Below are 5,416 nucleotides of genomic sequence, written 5' to 3' on the forward strand. Positions count from 1 at the left end.
TTTGATTAACTTTTGTACCCACCACCATAGAACAGGGACCAGTTATGCCAACTTACCAACTCTCATTCTTCTTCCCTGTTACACATCATCACCCCCCCCCCTCTCACGATTTTGACCAAGTTAACACACTCTAAATCAGCTGGATAATCAGGGATTTGACGTATTGATCATACCATATCATTCCTTACCAAAATCCGCTCCTACCGACACCCTAATTGTGGTAAACCACAACCAATTGACAAATAATTCAAAGCTTTAAAACCCGTGGCTGTATCATCCTCCAAATACACTATAAATACTAGTCCTTATTGCAATTGAATGATCCCACACCATCCTCTTTCCATCACCATCATAACCCCTCCAGCCAATTGAATTATACTCGTCGTTTCCCTGTCTGTTCATCATCAAACCGCCGGCCAAGTTCAGCTTCTGTTCACCCTCACCTAGTCTTCGTTAGAGGTAATTAATCATATGTGTAGGTTTGGCGATTTGATGCTTATCATAAGCCCAACATCTATTAACACAACATCAATCGGATTAACCGATTGATGTTGTTAAGGTTTGTTTATGAACCTGTTATGATCTATCTGTGTCCTTTTATTTACAGAAACTAATTTCTTAAACACATCTAGCTGTAGCTCAACTGGTTAAGACACTTGAATCCGGGGTGGAGGTCGCGGGTTCGACCCCCTGCCACCCCGTTTTGCCTTCATGTTTTTGGTTATTTTGTTACAATAATCAATTCCAATGATTTTAAAAATCTTAATAAATAATAAATAATTTATATCTTATTAAAACCAACATATTAACTCGTTGTTATTCGATTCCCGGTTAAAACTAGATATACATACATATATCTATGAATATATAAACCTATGTATATAATCAGGTTTAATTAAAAGTTTATAAGATTTATTTTGTAATGAATATTTAAAAAGATTTTGTTTATTTAGAATACGTAAATTAAGGATATAATTATTATTTACATAATAATGTGGCTAAGTAATTTATAAACAAATGACATTTTATAAATATATATTGTTACTCTGCTTTAATAATATAAATACGAATATGTTATAAACAATTATATTTTATACAAATATTAATTTATAAGTAGTCTTTATTAATCATAAACTCTAAATACAATATGCTACTCTCTATACTCGTTCATATCTCGTTTCCCTTAGTCTCTTTGTTAATTTGTAGTATTTCCGTTATTACACTTGTTAGGATTGACTTTGCTACCTCTCGAGCGCGACGCTTATTCTCCTACGAATCTTAACGTATTTATTCATTTTCTTATTCAGTTTTACTTATGTTTTATTCCACATCTATTCAAAACACAATTCAATATATGTTTATGTGTGATTATTGCATGTTCTATGATAAATGTTCTATGTGCTTAATTGTTTATTTTATGTTTGGTGATTGGTATCTCATCCACATCTATCCTCATCTAGTATGATCATACATTTACCCAAGTACATTGATTTCGTATCAATAAGAACGGGTCCACATCTATTTAGTTGTTTACATTTTCATAGGAATTGTGATACTCATCATTTACATATGAATTGTGATTTCTCACTATATATATACAAAACTAAAACTTATGTATTCTCACCAACATTCGTGTTGACAAACTCTATTTTCATACATGTTACAGGTACAAGTAGTTGATACTATTCAAGTTGGAAGACAATAGTTTGACCTTAGGATATTATTCAACATACAAGAATATGATGTAATTGTTATAATTATTAAATTGTGTACGTGTTTAATATTAATGAAATTAAATATTTATTGTTGCTTTAATTAGTGTCTTTGAGCTACTGTCCAATCAATATGTTACGCCCCGGCATGTTCCGCCTTGGGTCGGGGTGTGACAATATGTTTCTTAGAAAAGAAGAAACGTCGGATTTTACAAATAAACTAAAGGTTTAAAAATTTACTTTTAAACTAAAGGTTTTAATTAAAAAGGATTTTAAACTAAAGGTTCATCGAGGTAAAGTTTATAAAATAAGACTAAAGGTCTTAAGCCGGATTGTATATCCGACTAACAATTGGTTATACTCGTACTATATGTGCGAGATAGCAACGGGAAAGACCCTCGGACGGTGCTGAAGCCGATCAAAATTGAAAAAGGTTAATACGCCCCAACTTTTACAAACTTGTTTTCAAACGAGTCAACTTGTTACATAAAAAATTTTACATGAGACTAAGTGTCTCTAAAAAATTTATAAACAAAGGTATAAATACTGTCCTCAGGCTATCTTGTACGTTTGTCTGGATCCTTTCATATGTGGTGGGCACACCACACCTGGTCACAATTACGCTCGCCTGCGGGGAGTATGACCTTGTGTACTCGTATAAGCACTCAACTAGTCGAACGCTGCGGTGTTTCGATGGGGGAATCGAGTATAGAGACTTGAGTTTATAAATTGTATTGTTTTAACTTGATTATCCCTAAGCCACGTTGGGTCGGGACCTACGTAGTCCCGAGGGGTGATTAAGTAAAGAAAATATTTTTAGCGCCAGCATATTCACCAGCATTCGTTGCTGACGTATTTTATTTACATCTTGCCTATGACCAAAATTAGCACTTGGAGAAACGAAGTGCACAAGATAATCCGATGGCTCGGATATTTTTGTTAAGCTTAAGTAAATATTAAAATGGTGGTTTTTGTATAACAAGTAAACATTAAATTAACAATATCAAATTTTTGAGATAATTATAAATATCAATTTTTGAAAAATAAATAGGAAGTAAATATTAAATTAACAATATTTTACTCATAAATTTTTAAATATGGTAACTATCATTTTACAATTATAAATTTGTTGTAAAGAGTGAGGTTTAATGTGAGAGTGACAAGTGACAAAAATTGTAGTTATTTATTAGGGAGTATAGATTTTTTATATTGCTTTGTCTATGTTTTTTTATTTCGGTACCGTAACAAACGTAACCGAAACCTACCATTCAGGACCATTCACTACTGCTTCGCCTTGACCGACAACACTCGGGTTTTATTTTACCGAATGAGTATTTTGAGTTTTACTTTTTGTTTAAATTATGGTCCGACAATTTGCGTCAACATACCGCCGCAACGCCCTGGACCGATAACGCTCAAGTTTTTCAATGTCTGGGTTTTACCGATCGAATAAACGGAGTTTTAACCATTTTATTTATTTACAGGTTATAAACGATGTTTTAACAATTTTACATTTTTACATCTTAATCTTGTTATACGTTAAAAGGCTACTCACAGCACCTCAGTGGTCCACCCTGTCTTCTTATTATTAAATAATTATTATATTTTTGTTTTTTAGTTAGTATTGTTAGTTAATTAGCTGAATTCGCATCGGTTCACGACCGCAATGCGTTGGTTATTATTATATTTAGTTCGTCGCAGTTTTTTTTGTTTTGTTTTTATTTCCATCACTTTCTATACTGACCAAATCCGTGAAGGTTCGCAGCCCCATCCCAAATATTTTTTTGTTCGCAGCGGGTTTTGCTACTTAATTCATTTTTTTGTTTAGTTTCGGTGTTGTATACTGAGATCGACCAAATTCGTGTCGGTGTACCGCCGCAACACGCCGCTTTTTATAAGCTTGGCGCAACGCGCCAGTGTAGTACCTAGTTAGTATAAAAGAAGAGTTTTGTGCCACAAAGTGAGTACTTTTTGTTTTTATATATGTATTAATGGTTTTGAAAGATATTACATGTGTTGGTGTTGGCTGGGTGGTTTTGTTGGTATGGAAGTTGTTGTGTGTGCTGGGTTGGATCCCAGGTTCGAGTCCCCTAGCAGCAAATCATTGTTTTAATTTTTTAATTGTGTTGGTTGTAGAAAGAAAAAGGCATATTGAGTTAACTTGTAATTTGAAAGCTGTTTGTAAGCGGGGTTCGAATCCCTGATGTAGCAAATTATTGTTTCATTTTTTTAATTGTGTTATTTATGTTTTTGTGTATGGTAGATTGGTTTATCTTACAACATTAATTTTGGCGTGGACCGGATAGTTGTGTTGTTAAGTGAAACCGATTGAGTTTGCATACAATCACCGCATTTTGTTTTAATATCGGTACAGTAACGAAAACTGATAGAAAACCAAATTTGTTTTTATTTTTGTTTTTTTAGTTCCGGTATTGTAACGAATGTGACGGAGACTAACCAAATTTGTGTATACTCATCGCCTCAACGCTCGGGTTTTACCAAAGCACGAGCTTTACTGATTTACTCCACCTCATTGGTAAACCTCCGTTTTAAATTGTTTTTTTATTAGTTCAGACGTCATAACGCACATAACCAAAACTGTCTGAATTCGTGTCGACTTATTGCCTTGAATGCGGAACCTACAATGTTTGGGTTTTACCAACGCTCGAGTTTTAACAACCTGCCCGGCGCAACGCGCCGGGTAAAACGCTAGTTATATATATTGTTAATAGTTTTAAGAGATTTTAAAATGTTTGAGGTTTTCCAAAAGGAGAATGGATTATGCTGCTGAGTGTGTGACTTGAATTATTAATTGGTTAGATCTATGTAGATATGTATTTAATGTAGACAGATTGTGTTGACTGGTGTGAAAGGAGTATTTTCAAGGAACTTAATGTGCGAAAATGTGTCTGTGAAAACTATGACTCACAACTAAGTTTTAAATTAAAACGGAATATCATAACTTAAGTTCACACAACCGGCAAGTGTACCGATCGTATATAGTAAACACTAAAAAAGTCCGAGTATCGAACACAAAGAACGTGAGGCGGCTCAGAGTAGTAACCATACTCAAGTCCTGCCTAAATAATATACTTGTTTAACTTATATATCTAAACTAATTTAACTTAACTAACGGTGAAACTTAACGAAATTAACTGGAAACTTAATGGGATTTAACGATAATAAGAAAACGAATCACCTAGGTAAGATGACTTAACGGGTATAGGATGGCTCGGGTGCTAACAAGTGTTTGAAGCCGGCTTCTAAAGATGAACTAAGATAGATGTAATCAAGACAACTGGGTCCCTACGGTCAGTTTTAACTAGAAAACCCTAACAACGTCTATTTAGCTTTTAATTTACGGTTGTTTATTTACATACCCTAATGATATATTACTTGGTCCGTATCAAAATCACAATCCTCACTAAGGCTCGAGCTAACTACAAACCTAGGAAGAGAGGGGTAATTCAATAATAAGGATAAAATAACTCAACTTACAAACTAACCTACTCGATAGCTAGAAAACCGCACGTGGTCTCGCAACGGGTAACTAAATCAACTAAAGCATAGAGATAAGCTAACCCCTAAGGTTTTGGTCCAACTAAAAGAGGATGATCCTGCTGACCTAAATGATTCAAGAAACATAAACCCTAATGGCACGCGTCTACCACAATCAATCAACACACTCAGTATTAACCGAACTA

This window comes from Bidens hawaiensis, unplaced genomic scaffold (assembly GCF_021521415.1).
Source record: "Bidens hawaiensis isolate Kalapana, Puna unplaced genomic scaffold, B.hawaiensis_p1.1 tig00036413_1, whole genome shotgun sequence".
Taxonomy (NCBI): domain Eukaryota; kingdom Viridiplantae; phylum Streptophyta; class Magnoliopsida; order Asterales; family Asteraceae; genus Bidens; species Bidens hawaiensis.